Raw genomic sequence first — 16,351 nt, 5'->3', positions numbered from 1 at the left:
CTCTGTATTTAGGAGTGGGGTTAACAGATTGCTCCTCCTGGACCCGCACATCAAACATTCCCATAAAGGCAGAATCTGGGGAATGCTCCATGGAACACCTACAGCACGTTTTCAGGTCTGTTTGAGCCTGCCTGCCGTGGGGAGAGGAGTACAGGATGCGGGCTTAGTGGGGCTGGCTCAAGACGGAGGTTTACTGTAAAGTTTATGTGAGGGTTTGAACGTGTGTATGTGTGAATGTTGCAAGGTGTGGGACACTAATATGTACCTTTGCTGAGTGTAAATGTTTTAGAGGCATCTTGGGCAGCAGGCTGAAAGCATCTTTGACATAATTACAAGTGTCAAAGCTAAAGAGGAGGTTCCCTAAGGAACGAGGACTGGCAGGTCAGTGTGAAGAGTGGAAATCAGACTGCCAAAAATGGGAAGTTGTTGACTAAACATCTGTGAGTGTGTGTCTGTGTGTGTGCTGGCACGTTTGCATGTGTTGAGAAGTGTTTTCTACAGTAAGCAGGCGAGTGGTTCATCAGGGGGGTTGATGATTGATGACCTGATGGAATTTGTTGCTAATCAAAGTGCAAAGTTCAGTATCAAATACATGTCCAACAATATCCTGCTAAATTTCAGCTGTTGCTGGCCTCTGTGTGCTTTTTTCCCCACTTTCTCTCTTTGCTTTTCCATCATATGTGGAAAAAACCAAAACACTGTTTTACAGAGTATCCCAAATAAGCTGAGTCTCTGAGCTCTTTGCTGTCATTTTGATGTTTTCCAAGAAACAGTGGCATTTACCAAACAGACCAGACCTGACAAGAAAATGGTTGCCATATTCAAATATGTGATTGTATTTGTCCACATTGATTTTACAGACTAGAAGGATTGTATAACTATGACTGCAATTACAACAACTACTACTATCACCCTAGTACTAGTTCTATTTGTATTACCACTACCATACTACCACTAACATTATTAAATGCATCTTCTCAAACTCATGTAAGCAATGATGAAATCACAAGAGTGGAACTGGTGCGTGTGCAGCTCAGGGTAGAACAGCAGAAGCCGAATGGTGCCATGCTGTTGAACAACATTGTCAAAGGCCAGAGGGACTTTTAAAGTTTGGGTCAAAGCTTATTCATGGTGCAAGGTTAATAATGAGCATTTAAATTGAGCCATTCAAACATCAAATCATGTGTTTGTTGCTGTTGTATTGCGGTGTTTTTAATTGTTGAATTTAATGTTTTATGTTTTGTGTGTGTCTTGATTTGATTTTTGTCACACCTGCTGCATGGCTCTGTGAATAACAGTGTCAGTTGATCGGTCAGCCACTTTGGTCCAGACTGAAATATCTCAACAAATATTAGATTGATTGCCATGACATTTGGTACAGATATTCATGATCCCCAAAGGATGAACAGTAATAATAAATTATCATCTACTGCCATCACCAGTTCAATGTTTAAATATGTCAAAGTACCTACAAATTAAACATGGCTCCCATCAGCCTACTCTGTGCTCTGTGTTTAGTGTTAATTAACAAATGTGGTTACTAAACTGAGATAGTGAACATGGTAAACATTATACCTGCTTAACTATTACTATGTCAGCATTATTACTAATAGAATATTAGCATTTAGCTCAAAGCACTGCTCCTAGCTGCTGTTGTTGTCGATTCCTGGTCTTCATAACAACATGAGGACCAAAAAATAACTTTAACTTTAAAAAGAATCTGTTTACTTTAACATTTTACCCCTTGGAGTCGATCGAGACAAAACTCAAGTAGTAATTCAATTAAATCTTATTTGTGTAGTGCCAAGTCAGTTATCTCAGGGCATTTTTTAAATAGAGCAGGTCTAGACAGTACTCCTTATAGAATTATTTACAGAGACCCGACAGTTCCCACCATGAACAAGCACTTGACAACAGCGACAATAGGGGGACACTAGCTAACACACACACACACACACACACACACACACACACACACACACACACTGACAGTATTAATAAAAAAAACTGGTACTGGTATAAATAATGAAAACAAATATTGTTAGATGTATTTTTGACTATTTCTCTGGTAGATGCAGGTATTTTTGTACCATTTTTGCCATTTTCTGTTATTATTGGCCATCACTAATGTCAAATTAGCTGTCAAATTAGCCAATCATATTACTTTGGGATATTATTTTATACATGCCATAAGAAAACTCAAGTGTCAGACTAAGCTCACACCTGCTGTGGGGCTGCCTTTGGGGACAGGGAAGCAAATCAATTTCAATCCCAAATGCTACACTGTCAGCTTGGGCAACAGTCCATGAGTTTATGCCCTGAGGTGATGTTTAATGAAGTGTCTGTTGAGTGCAGACTCTGAGATGATCCTGTAGTTCAACAGGGCAGATCAGTCCACTGAAACTGAAACCAAGAGTATTGTGTTGGTGAAACGGGAAAATAAATACATCATATAAAACAATGCGGGCATTTTTTGCAGGCATTTACAAGTTTTGTGCAAATTTTAAGTGTTTCAATTAAGTTCCCGTCAAAGATCTGACATGACATTCCCTTTGGAAGAGTGATGACTTGTGTTTCAACATCCTGTCAACAAAACATCACAGTATCAGAACCAGCAGCGTTAGCTCAACTACGTCATAAATATTCCTTCATCCATGGCCAAACTGAGGGGCAACTCAATAATTATTTCCTTTTAGCAAAATCTCCACCACATTGTTGTGATGTTCTAGAAATGTGCGGTTTCATGCTCTACTGGTATGTTCTTGATTGGGCTTTCATTGTGTACGAGGATATGGGAAACAGCATTGATGTTTTATCTCAACCGCAGCGTCGTGAGCCAAGCCTCAGCACCGGCCGCGACAGATTGTGTGTAAACATGTCATATGAGAACGATCACTATATGCCCCATTGGCTCTTGGATTTGGCTTGCTTTGTTTTCAGCCTTTTCTTTCCTTGTGTATTGTCCTTTCTCATGTCTTTGTGTTACAGAGCCGAGTAGTGATTGTAACTGATGATAAGATGAGGACAGATTTCTGGCCTATTATTTTCACCTCTGGGAGCACCTAATCGTCCCTGTTCACATAATATACTGCATATAGCCTACTTTAGTACACACATGTAGATTCTATTACACACCTTTGGATGAACACATATGTCTTATTCTTATTTTCTGCAACATACTGATGCATTTGTACTAAAAATAACAAAAAATAGGCGCCTTTATACTGAGGTCGCTCATAGTGATACGCCAACTCTGTAGCTCCCCACATCCCATCTACGAACAACAGACAAAGTAAACTTGCTAAAGCCTAGCATAGTGGAGCATTTAGCAGCTAAAGATATATTTCCCTCCAGAGTTGGTGGAGACCAGAGTTATTATTTTTATTTTTCATTAGTTTTTACATTCATTTCGATTTTAATTTTTGTTCTTGACTCAGTTTAGTTTGAGTTTCCAGAGTGGGTTTGCTGGTTTCCGTTTAGCTTTCATTGTTTAAAAATGCTCAGTTGTAGTTTAGGTTATAGTAGTTTTGTTTTTTTAAATAATATGTGGGGGTATTTGTCAGGGGCAAGATTTAAGAAGTTCAGAATAGTTATTACAATACAATCGGTCAATCATGTACATCGAAGCCTCAATAAACACAGGAACCAATCACATTTCCTGTATATTTACATTTTATTTTACTTAGTTTTCTAAGTACATAACAGTTTTACTGAGTTTCAGATATTTTCGAATGTCTATTTTTTTTTTTTTTTACCTTGGTGGAGACCAAAACAGAGATAAAGGAGAGTAAATATTGGACTTAAATTTGTGTCTTATGTCTAAACAAGCAACTGTTTGCTGACACTTTAGCCATTTTACCATCATAATGTAAAAATGTGTCTGTTTACAGCAGGTTGTGCCTCCTTTAAGTTGCCAGAACAATGAATCCAAATATTTTAAAAATATACTGTATACACAATGAAAAGACAAAATTGAAACAGAAGCTGACACGCTTCTGACGTCACTTGTTACACATTTGTGTTTTGTGAAATTAAAAATAGATACAACACAGGATGACAGTAGTTATTGCTTGAGATGAGTCTGAATTTAATTGCTCACGAAACGCTACTACCCGCTCAACCAATCAGCATTTGTTTGCCACTCCACTGAGCTGTAGCAGTAATGTTGGTAGCACAGTACTGTCAGTTTGGCAGTCACTTTTTGCTGTATTAATTAATTAATTTATCAAGCTAGATGGTTACAGCAGAGTGAAGGTGGAAGCTTATTAATCAGGTGAGAGGAGGAAGTAGTAATCAATAGAGGAACGTTTGGCATGTGGACAGAGAGCTGAGAAAACTGTAATTATCCACATACAGCTGACTCTCACAGCTACCTCCTGCAGCTCCTTAAGCTTCAAACACACACACACACACACACACACACACCTCTTAGAGGCTTTTAATGGTGTAATATACATAGATATTAGAACCTTGAGTAGAAACCATCAGAAACCTGTTGTGGTTAATGTGTTCATATATTTGCTAATACAGGATACATGCAAAGATAATTAAAACCTGAATAACTAGTGGTAGAAGTTAGCTAATTTAAATAATTACTTTTTACAACTTTATTAGGGTTACTTAGCTAAAATAAATGCGGTCTACAGCTTTGCAATAAAACTTACCTCCATGTAGGTTATAAAGTTCAGTTTTTGTTTTATAAGTGTTGATTCAACTCAACAGTCATTTTTGAGGATGTTTGTGGTGCTGTTGAATTATACCAAGAAGTGTTTCTAATATTTAGTCTACCCACATCTGCATAAATTTGGGGGGCAAAATATTAGAAGCACCTGCTTTATCGTGTTTTCAAACTGCATTGTTCTATTTTATAAAAGAAAAGGCTGCGAGGCTGACAACTGGTTGGTTTCACATGTGTACTGGGTTAACTTCCCCAAAAAGCAGTGCACAGTCGCTTCCCTTGGCTTTTCAATAGGGCTTTTCATGGAAGACGTTTTTGACACGTCACCAAAGGAAAAGCACAGGTGTTAATAATAAAAGTTAATTATGATCCATTTGCTGCTGCAGTTTCAGGGGCCTGGTATTGTGAATGCTGGCTCACTGTCATGACTGGAGTACTTGAACAGAGCAATCGTTAATGTTATTAGTAACACCTGTGCTTTCCCCACTATGATCAAATCAAAATATCTGTTGTGAGAGCCAAATAAAAATTAAACCTTTGAAAACAAAAACTATTATGAAATGATTATAATTAAAACTATTTTTTATGTGAAATATAGAAAAATAGATACTAATTACTAATGCACACACACTGTATGCTTATGATTTGTTAAACACATCTGCTGCCAAAACTGTTGCTTCTTCAGAAGTTGATTTAGCTATTTGGATGTATTTCATTAGCATCATGCCAGTCATGCTAACTATCATTACCAGTTCTTGACAGGAAAAAGGAACAGATTTATGTAAAAGAATCCATATTTCCAGTGAGACAAGCCACGTAAGCTAATGTTAACACTACTTTCTGTCGGCTATCTTCCGCGTTATTATAAAGAGTCTGGGATTAATGTATGCTGTCAACAATCTAAATCTTTCACTAAATGTTGGTCAACATTTTTGTGTTACCGTTAGCTGGCATTTAGCTAAGTACAGACATGGAGTAGAAGTATTTTAGTGTAGAGAGTGAATACAGCTTCTAAATTATAGGTAAATGACATCAAATGACAATGTGTGTGTATTTGTGAGGAAGATTGAACAATTATTCTTTACGTGTTCGCTAGTGCAAATTTATATCATGGGTCTGCATGATGCGGATAAATTTATTATCAATTCAATTCAATTCAATTTTATTTGTATAGCGCCAATTCATAACAGAAGTTATCTCAGGACACTTTTCAAATAGAGCAGGTCTAGACCGAACTCTTTAAAACATTATTTACAGAGACCCAACAGTACCACCATGAGCAAGCAATTGGCGACAGCGGCAAGGAAAAACTGCCATTCCAGAGGCAGAAACCTAGGACAGACCCTTTGGCTGTAGGTGGGTGGTCGTCTGTCTCGACCAGTCGGGGTGAGAGAGAGAGAGAGAGAGAGAGAGAAAGAGAGACGGACAGAGGTGCACAGCAACAGCAGTAGCAACAACTAATGGTAGTGACTGATGATGATGAACATGAAAAAGATGATGGCGACGACAACAACGATGGGGGACAATGAGCAGTGACAATAGTAATAATAGTAACTGTAGTAATAATAATAAGAGTAATATCAGTGATATTAGCAATGGCAGTCAAGCAGGACCATGGCAGGAGGCTCCACCAGGATCCATGAGAACCTGTGAGATGAGAAAGCACAAGAACTCCGGGGAAGAAGTGAAGTTAGTAACATGCATTAATGGGACATGAATGAGTGCAGGAAGAGAGGGAGGGGAGGGGAAGAGAGGAGCTCAGTGCATCATGGGAAATCCCCCGATAGTCTAATCAGAGGGTGTACACGTTGGTTCTGTGTGGACATCCGTGTGTCCTTCAATTTGTTGTTGTTAACAAGTCCGTGGACAAGTTTGCGCGGCCATTATGCTAAAACAAATTACGTCTGCGCATTATCACTCATGTATCATATATGAAACGGTGTTATTCCAGAAGCTCAAGCCCCATTCAAGGTCTTAATTTAATTTAATTTAAAATACATTAATTTCTGTTCAGAGAATAGATTTTTTTTTTGCCAAGAGAACACGAGGCAACAAGAATTATTTGCTCTCAGCCCATAAAGTAAGTAAGAGTGATGAGGTGTTTGATTAGCCAATAGTAAGGTGAAGTTAATGAAGTAAGGGTCGGCAGAAATACAGAAGCTACCAGAACTGACATACCTGATAAGGAAAAACCTGATTTAATAAGTGGGAAAACATAAATTTATAATAATAAAATGCTGCTCTGTGACCTCGGTTTTGGATCAAGATGGCAAAAGGAATGCATCTAACTGGCTTTAACCTATAATGAAGCTGAATTCCAATCATGATACGAGTGTTCTCTTCCAGGAAGGTCCCTGATAGTGTTGAGGTGTAGCAACACTGCACCTATTTTGGGCCGACGTGTTAGAAGACGTTTAGTCCAAACCTAACAGACGTGTAACAAAGGGCCGTGATGGTGGTCGTGTTGTTTCAAGTACTGCTGAGACAATGAAATAAAAATCCAGGACGTCCAGTTTGAGTTATAGATTCACAAGGTTGAAGACTGGACAGTCGCCAATACACTGCACCATGGTTTATAATAGCCTGAGACAGGATTTTACAACTCTGGACAGTTACCACAGGAGCAATCATTTATCTTTCATCACAACGATCTTCAGGTAAACAGTAGAAATACAGAGTTCACGTAACAGTCATACGCCAGGAATGTGAGCTTGCAAGTATTTGATTGGCTGACGCAGCGTTTTGCCAGAAGACGTTGCATTGCGGTCCAGCAAAATTTAAGCCAGGTTCAACTTCCTTGCTGGATGACACCGCGTTCTTCCGCTGAAACCCCTCTGTTCTGGCACCCTTCGTGTGTCGACAGACTGGTTTCATTCGAATGGAAGAGGAGGTTGCATTTTTTCCACTCAGGGTTGAAGTTGGTCTGAACACAAGCCTAGACTCTCCACCGCCATCATCTAAATACCAAATCAAGGAATATCTTTTTTAAAATGGTGTTCATCTCTCCAGTAAAGCTCCAGAGACTTATATGCAGAGGAGAGCCAAAGCTGTGCTGCTGGCTCATGGTGGCCTAACACCTTATTGAGACACTTTGGTTGGTTTAAATTGTTGTTTCTTTCATTCATCACCTGTAAATCTCTTTGCTAGCCCCAATACAATCCCATCCTGTCCAATCCCTGCTCACTCACAACACCCTGTTTCAATCTCAGGCATTTTATTTTCCACATCTGCTACAGAGCTTCTTCCTCAATGATAGATCTAAATACAATATGCAGCACTGTACGAGATCTATAAGTAAAGATATTTCTACATTGGACTTCCTCCACCTGTGCTGATCTACACTTTATAACAGCCCTACACATCTGAGTTTAAGTTGAGTGTAAGAGGCCATCTTTAACCCATACTAAAACAGTTTCAGCATTTCAAATGGCTGCCAGGTGCTAATATTTGGTAGAAATTTCTCACCTCCCTGGGTTTCCTCACCAGACTTGAGTTTTCCAGTCCTCCTGTCCAACAGTTATCCCTTGGCACCCGCAGGACTCTTGAACATTAAACTTACTACAAGGAGTTCTTAACTGGTTATGAAACAGCCTCTGTGTAATACCCATGCCTCTAACAAACCAAACCATCGTTGAGAAGATTGGTGATTGGTGCTGACCAAGTCGGTTTCCAGGCGAAATCAGGTGAATGGCATGCAGATCAGAAGAGCCTATGTCGACATTTTTTCCGGCAAAGCTTTGTAGTGAAATGTACGTTAGCCAGTTAAAAGGAAGCAGGACGCTTTTACACAGATTTTTGTGTAACTATTGTGTTCACTATTTGGGTTCATTGGACAATTTATCAGTTGTTCTGTAATGTTATTATTAGGCATTGAATATAATATGAAATATCCATAAAAGTATGTTCACTCCACGTGAGCTACCATGTGCCCCATTAGTTTAGCGTTCTCACCAAAATTATTATTACAGAGTAACCGAATCTGTTAGAAACTAGGATGCATGTAAGCCTACAGTTACATGCAACCGAGGTGTACCAATGCTACTGAAAGTTTCATCATCCTCATATTAGAATTATTAATACATTGCCACAAATAGAAACATTACATTACCTCATTGCTATGCATCCTACAAACAGCTGTGTTTAAAAAGGACATTACAAAAATATAATCAAAAATAAGTTGTCACTTACAAAACAAATGCATGCACAAGCCAGATCAAGGTCTTTACGACACAAGGCATGAAACTATAGTCCACAGGAGCTACCAGCACAAAATGAAAGTTCCCTGTAGTTGCTTTGATAACATTCTGGGATGATTCAACTTCAGTCTGATATGTACGATGATTACAAGGGCAGGTTCTGATTTTCTGACTGTAACTATAACATTGTGAGATCCTGGTCCAGAGAATTTTATTCATGCATAGTACTTGGAAGGACAAAAAGACATGTTTTGGGAGAAATGCTATATGGTTAATGGTTTTGAAATGCTATGTCTAGAAACCATCACCATCTGTGGTGCAGGGTCGGTCAGCATCTCAGATCAAAACAGCATTTGAATGTGGTTTTGAGTCTTGAGTCAAACAATATGTGATGCATATGGTGAAAGGTCAGGTCTGCTTTCACTGTAATAATGTGTGTGAAACATTCAAGATACACAAAAGGATGCTGCACTTATCTCTGTCATGTCCTCGTATGACTGCTGTCGGTGAACACTGCCGACAAAGCTCTGTAGGTAAAAAAAATAAAACTGTTGTCTCTTTTACACTGTACCGTTGTCTGCCTTGTTCAGCTCTGTTCATGCGCTCTATTGTAAAGGCTCCAACTGCTGCTGCTTTTATTGCTGCTCCTCTGAGCTTGATTATCACTTTGGAGACTGGAGACAGAGTGGATTGATGAGCTATTTTATGTCATAATGCGAGCGGTGCGACTGCTGTTGACTCTTCATGGCTTTGGCTTCAATGGAGGGACACACACCGGTCAGCAACTAACCAGAACAAGCTGTTTTCCATCGCCTCTGCCCAGGCCAGCACATCATTATTTTGTTTGGATGCAGGCCTTGTCACATGTGTATCACACTCTCTGGATGTTTCATCTCCACTATAGCTGCTTGTGCACTTTCTTCCACTGCATAGAGAGTTTGTAATTTCTGATTAAGTACTCCCATAACACAAACTGGGTCATTAGGTGTATGAATAGTGTTTGTTTCGTGATCACCGCTATCAAACGTATTGTGTTCAGGCTTGAGATGTTTTTACAGCAGATTGATTTGACAAACGGGCCGGGTGAGAGTAATATTGAGGTCTTATCTGGCATAGCTCAACCAGGTGTGACCTGACATCAGACTGAAGAGTTTGAATAGACATAACTCAATATCATCTCACTGTGGGAGCATCACTATTTGAATAACATGGATTATAAACATCAAAGAGCAGGCCGTACAAAAAAAAAAGGTTTTACCTTAGAGCCAGAAGGACAGCACATTGGATTGTATCAGAGAAACAGGGTGAAATGGTTACAACAACAGAGAGTCGTAAGGATTAAAGGACTGTTTCAAGCAGCTTGGACTATGAGAGCCATGTGGGCAAAACCATGGATCATGCCAGGACAATGCAAAAGAAAATGGTATGTTTCCTCAGTAAAAAAACTACGTGCTGTTTTCATTAAAGCACAATTTCAAAATATGCTTTAACATTAATGGTTAAGAGTGAAGAAATTACATGTAGAAAAAAAATTCATTACAGGAAATAGATTAAAGAGCAAAAGATAAGGCAATCCTGATGAAACGTATGATAACAATCTGTTTTCCTCTTCAGCATTAAACTGAAATTAATGAATTACCAAAAGGTTACAGGATACATTTTGCCAGGCACACATTTTAAAATTGGATTCATTTCATCTTAATCATTATATGAATAATAAATAATCCTCCACGCTGCCTTCAGCACGACAGCGTCTGAGTATCTCTAAATACGGAGCGCTCGACTTTGTATGTCACAAGAGGCTAAATGTCCACGCTCCTGTGAATCACATCCTCACATCGTCACAAATTCATGACGTTGGCGCCATCAGTCAACAACCGAGCACTGCCGGCGACACAGGACGTCACTCGGGAGAGTCAAAGGTCAAGAGACAGGAATTAATAAGTGCTGGCTTGTATCAGAGGCAACCCATGGCTCGTCACCGTCAGCCAAAGATCAGTCCTTATGACGTCTGTGTATGGGCATGAATCAAAGAACAGTGGCATATCATACACTATGAAACTCTGCCCCCTGGAGAGTATGAAATCTTCTTGAACTCTGAGAACAGATAACAGATTAGTCATCTGAATGTAGTCATGTAAGAACCAAATACTAGGAGGGATTTCTTTTAGGGTAATTTGCTGCAATAAGCAACTGTGAGGGGATAAGAGCGGGGAATGATTTAATGCTGGGGTAGGTAGCTTTGTCCCAATGTATTCACTATCTGCTGAGAGACATTTTTGCCTTCAGTTAAGTCCCTCAGACAGTTTGTCCCTCCAGGCTATGTACCACCCCAAACAAGCTCAACCAATCAAATGCTTTAGGCTATAGGTCACAGTAGGTTGAAGGCATTGGGTGGTTTTGGGATCTGGCAAAGATCCAGTCTAAGAATGTGGCAGTCATATAAGAAAAGAGGTCTGCCTGCCTTAGCCTTTTTTTTTTTTTTTTTGTATAACATTTAATTTGACCCTTTGGTTTTTTATTGTTGTGATTTGATTTAAGGATTCATATGGAGGAAAAGATCTCCCAACACAGGCTGATGAGAAGGGTGTAGGTTCTGGTACATAGACCGTACCCTAGACAGTTCTAAGCAATCAGAACCATATCATCTCCTGGGACTGCATTTGTCTTGAAATCTCATTAGAAGTTCGGAACACATTTGCGGCGATGCAAATTGTCGTTGCCTGTCCATTTTATAAAGTCTGCAGTGCAACATTTTGGTCAGAGTCCATGGAAAAACATCAATTGTAATTAGGGGTTACATCAGCATGGGGTGGATGTTGTTTTCCTTCACATGGGAACCCATTTTATGGTCGAATTCTGAGGTTGAAATCACAGAAAAAGTGAAGGCGCAGCTGTCAGTCTGGTTCAGACAGGACAACATGGATGGAACGAGGAGCACACTGGGAGGTACGCACTTGTGGTTGAGCTATAGCGTTGTCTTGGGCTGCTGCCTGCATACTTGATCATACCCGGAGGGCCGGGCAGTTCAAGGTCCATTTTGAACACTGTGTGTGGGAAGAGCTACTGTTGGCAGGTCAGTTTAAGGCAGGTTATTACGATGGAACAAGGGTTTCCTTTTCGTTTGGACCTGCACGCCTCGTAACACAAGTATAATATACAGAGGATCTATCACATAGTTGTTGCTGCATATACAGTAGTAAAATGCAAAACAGGAAAGAGAGCTATATACAGTTTTACATGATATAATCTTGGGGATCTTTGGAATGGGGTTAAATGATAGGGTGCATTTCTATATAGAGGGAAGATGACAACAAAACCTCTCATGTTATATGCTATGCAGTTTCCACTCATCCAAACATCCTAAAAACCTGATGAGCCAACAAAGACACACACGTATCTTTACTACATCTTTGGAGGAAAATAATATGCTGAACTCCGGAGGTGTGGTCAGCTGTGTGTAGGTCAGCGTCCACACCAGTTGCACTGTGATTATGACTGACCTGAGTAAATATTTTACGTGGTAAAAATGGGAATAAAGGATGAAAGGAGTATATAAAGAAAACCCAATGGATGTGTAATTACATCAATGCCATGCCCCTTGAAGCCATATCGCCCAGTATACTGCTGAGGTCAAATAAGGACATGTACTGTAGCTTGCAAGTACTGGCACTGCATGGTGCTGCTCAAGGTCTCATAATGGGAAACAGGGATGAGCAACCCACAGGCAACAACAGTGTGGTAGTAATGGCTGGTGTGAATCTAAGGCGCAACCTCCAGTAAAATAACAGCAAATGAAATACCGTCTTCATATCTTTCTTCAATTGATCTCAGGGTGAAACGCTTCCTGTGGGACGAGAAAGTATAAGGCGATTCTGTGTCTCACAGGCCGTCTGGTGAGTAATAGGAATGAGTGATACAGAGTGAGTCATGATACCTGCTGAGATTGTATTCATGCTGCTGCTGTTATTCTGTGTTAATTCACTAACATACGATCCGGGTTTCAAAAAATGGTTTAATTTTAAAAACATGGCCATAATAATGTATACTGCGGTCACACAAGATTGATTTGACACAAGGGATGGCCAGTTCATGAGTGCAATGACGCTAATTTGACAAAAACGAATCACACTGCAATTTGGAGCTGGAGTGAGACAGTTTATAAGTCAGGGGTTTGGCATCTGTGGTTTTAAATTTCCCTTTGCTGCTGTCTTTCATTTGTGACCTCACAGGCTGATCATCTTCCCAAGATGCGATATGAATTGTAGGTTTTTCTGAGTAAGTTTATCTAAAGCTAATAATGTACGCTCCACTGGCTCTTCAGCTGGAAGGATGAGTACACAGATCCAGATTTTAGCTACAAATTCTCACAAACCTACAGTGCTGGATTAATTCTTGGATCCTACCTGTACTCTTAATCAGACCGGCTTCTTGGCATGCCTCTCGCTGGAATGTGGTGAGAATCAATTAAGGGAAACTTGGGAGAGTTTTCGGCAAGGAAGGCACAAATCTCAGGGAAGGTCAAGGAAAAAAAACATAAAGCTAAATCATACAGTATGTTAAAAAATATTTTCACATTATCCTCTCAGTTGGTGGCAAAGACTGAGCAGCAAGAAAGCAGCATTTTTCTTTCTCTGCTTTAACGAATAAAGTATTTTAGGATATCAGGTTGTGTGACGAAGCTCTGGATTATTGTTTGGAAAGTACCGATGTCCCAACAGAAACTATCAATCACACCGCACATACATATTCATTTTGAGCATGTGTGGTCCCTGCTTATGTACAATATGTGAATGTGTGCATTTCATAGAGGAAGTGAATGTCAAAAGGGGTTTGGAGCTTTACACCAGCTCCCGGTGTAATCTCCTTTGATCAGAATAACTTTTATTAATTAACTATTAACTATTCTGTTTTTATTTCATTTATCTTTTTTTTTCACGCACTTATTTTTATTTTCCTTCATATTTACTTATTTAATCTTTTCTCTTTCTTTTTTTTTTTTGTTTGTTTATTCTTATTGTAACCTATATTGCCTGTCATTTGTTTATTTCATTTATATATCTGTCAGGAAATATTATGTAAAATGATTAAAATGTTTAAATAAAAAGTTCTAAAAAAAAAAAGAATAACTTGCGTTTTCATGTAAATCCTGCAAAGAATAACTTTGAAGACGTCTGAAAGCAAGCACAGGACGGACGAGAGAGTGGATAGACAAAGCGCTGGGTTAAAAATGCAGAGTGGCTCAGCTGTATTTAGCCATGTGTCAAACAGGGTATGTGGAGATGAGAAACAGCCTTTGGTGCAAGTAACCCTGGTGAATAAACACACAAACACAAAGACAAACATGAATAAAGTGAAAGTCAGACAGAGCTGATGGGTGGGAGTTGCAAAAAAGAGAGATCAATGGGTTTCATTCATGATACTTAGTTAACCAGTGAGTACATTTAGAAGGGACCTTAATTACTGTTAGAAAACATAATGGCACCACTTAAGACAAACCATAATAGGCAAAGGGGATAATGTATCGTCTTAAGACCAAAATGATGGTGAATGAAGGTGAAAAAAAGGGGGCATGAGTTACTAAAGAATTAGGTCATTGGTGGTTGGTGGAGGTTGTACATTGTATGAAGTCCAAAAGTTAGACCTGCAGAGACTGAAAAACATCATCAAAGTCCACATTTTTCATATATGTATATTACTTTATTTTTCAGAGTTGCTGCTATTCATTTGGGAAGCAAGATTAAAGGACTTCTTCTTTTGAGACACACCTCTGGAATCAAACGTTTGGTGGGCCAGCATGCACAATACCAGGACCCTGAAACTGAAGCAGCTAAATGGAAAGGCACCAGTGTGTAGGATTAATGGCTTCTAGCAGTGAAGTTGCAGATTGCAACCAACTGAATATAGCTCACCTTCCAGGCGTGTAAGGGCAACTACCGTGACAACAAAACTCACAAATAAAACGCAAACGTCTGTTCTGGGTTACCGTAGAAACATGGCGGTTCAACATGGTGGCCTCCGTGGAAGAGGACCCGCTCCCTCTGTGGATACAAATAGCATGTTGTAAGGCTATGAAAACACACCTATGAATATTATATTCCATATTATATTCCATTGCTGCCAAACTTTTTAAATGGTTCCTTTCTCTGCTACTGTCATTTCAGTATCCAATCAATGCAACCATCAGAACCAGCTCTCCAACAGGCCTTTCCTGTCACCTGATCAGCGGTCATGCTTCACATCCATCCAGATTTTCAGCCAGGCTGTTCTTCCACCACCAGTGTCCAGGCTCCATTGGAAGGATTTTTTTGTGCGACCACCCCTGTAAAATGACGATGCCACAATGCGGTCTAATCACCAAAGGCTCCTAACATGTCTCTCCAACTTTTCCCGGTGTGCAGATAAATGATTGTAATTACTCTCCTTCTTTCAAGTAGTCTCTCATAATTGAAATAACATGCATTGCATTGTAGCAATTGCTGAAACGGAGCTATTAGTAATGTTATCAGTTCCACCTGTGCTTTTCCTGTTTTGACTGTCAATAAGTCGAATTCCTTTTAGGAATGATAATGAAACCTGACTGCTTGGCTAGCATGGCCATCAAGATTTAAGAAAGCAAGATTCTGACAGCAATTTGTGAACTACATAATGGACAGATTTTTGACACAGTAGAGAAGCAGGTGATGCTCATCAAACATTTTATATTTTTGGCTTTTAAAAGAAGGAATAACAATATAATGAAGTTTAGGACCCACTCATGCAAGCAAACTGCCTGAGCACCAGTTGATTACTGGCGTGGACAGATACCAATGCTGAGTGTTTAGAAAAGCAAATTAACCGGCTTTGTCATATTGATTGGTAATACATAAATGATGCATCTTTACTTGTCTGAGAAGTCCAAGCTAAACTCCTCCCAAACACAGAATCAAAGTAATGTAATACTTATGATCTTATTCAGTCCAGACAAAATTTTTCAGCACACCCAGCTCTGTCCAAATGCTGGAAACCAGAGAAATTGGTATCTGTGATGTCATGGAAAAAATAAACAGACCTAAATGTTTGAGATTTAATGAGTACAAATGAGCTTTATTTGATTGCGGCTTTTGTGTGTGTGTGTGTGTGTGTGTGTGTGTGCGTGTGCGTGTGCGTGTGCCCTTTCCCCCGTCAGATCAAGATTGTCTTTCAGCAGGGATTTGTTGCTTATGTGATGATGAGGTTCAGCTTTGGAGCCAGCAGTAACAGTAGGGCTCATAAGTCATTGTAAGGATTATACTCACATTGCATTTTAAATATCATGCTACAGTACACTGAACATGCAAAAACTATTAATTTCTTCATGGGACAACTGATTAATATCTTTATTTCTAATATCTAAATTTCTCCTATCTGATGATATATTGTAGTAGCTTTATAAAAGGCTTTTATGATTTGCTGTATGATGATATATTCATATTGTTCATTTATTTGTTAGTTTGTG

General features: G+C 39.4%; 1 long non-coding RNA gene across 1 annotated transcript; it reads left to right on the top strand.

The window, feature by feature from the left end:
• The first annotated feature begins 201 nt into the window (after positions 1 to 201).
• On the top strand, positions 202 to 15,939 carry LOC127367133 (uncharacterized). Its single transcript, XR_007885441.1, has 3 exons — positions 202 to 381; positions 14,586 to 14,937; positions 15,039 to 15,939. It is a non-coding gene; the product is annotated as an uncharacterized LOC127367133 (long non-coding RNA).
• The last annotated feature ends 412 nt before the right edge of the window (positions 15,940 to 16,351 follow it).

This window comes from Dicentrarchus labrax, unplaced genomic scaffold (assembly GCF_905237075.1).
Source record: "Dicentrarchus labrax unplaced genomic scaffold, dlabrax2021, whole genome shotgun sequence".
NCBI lineage: Eukaryota > Metazoa > Chordata > Actinopteri > Moronidae > Dicentrarchus > Dicentrarchus labrax.
The sequence above is the reverse complement of the archived record's forward strand: the minus strand, read 5'-3'. Positions and strand labels throughout refer to the sequence as shown.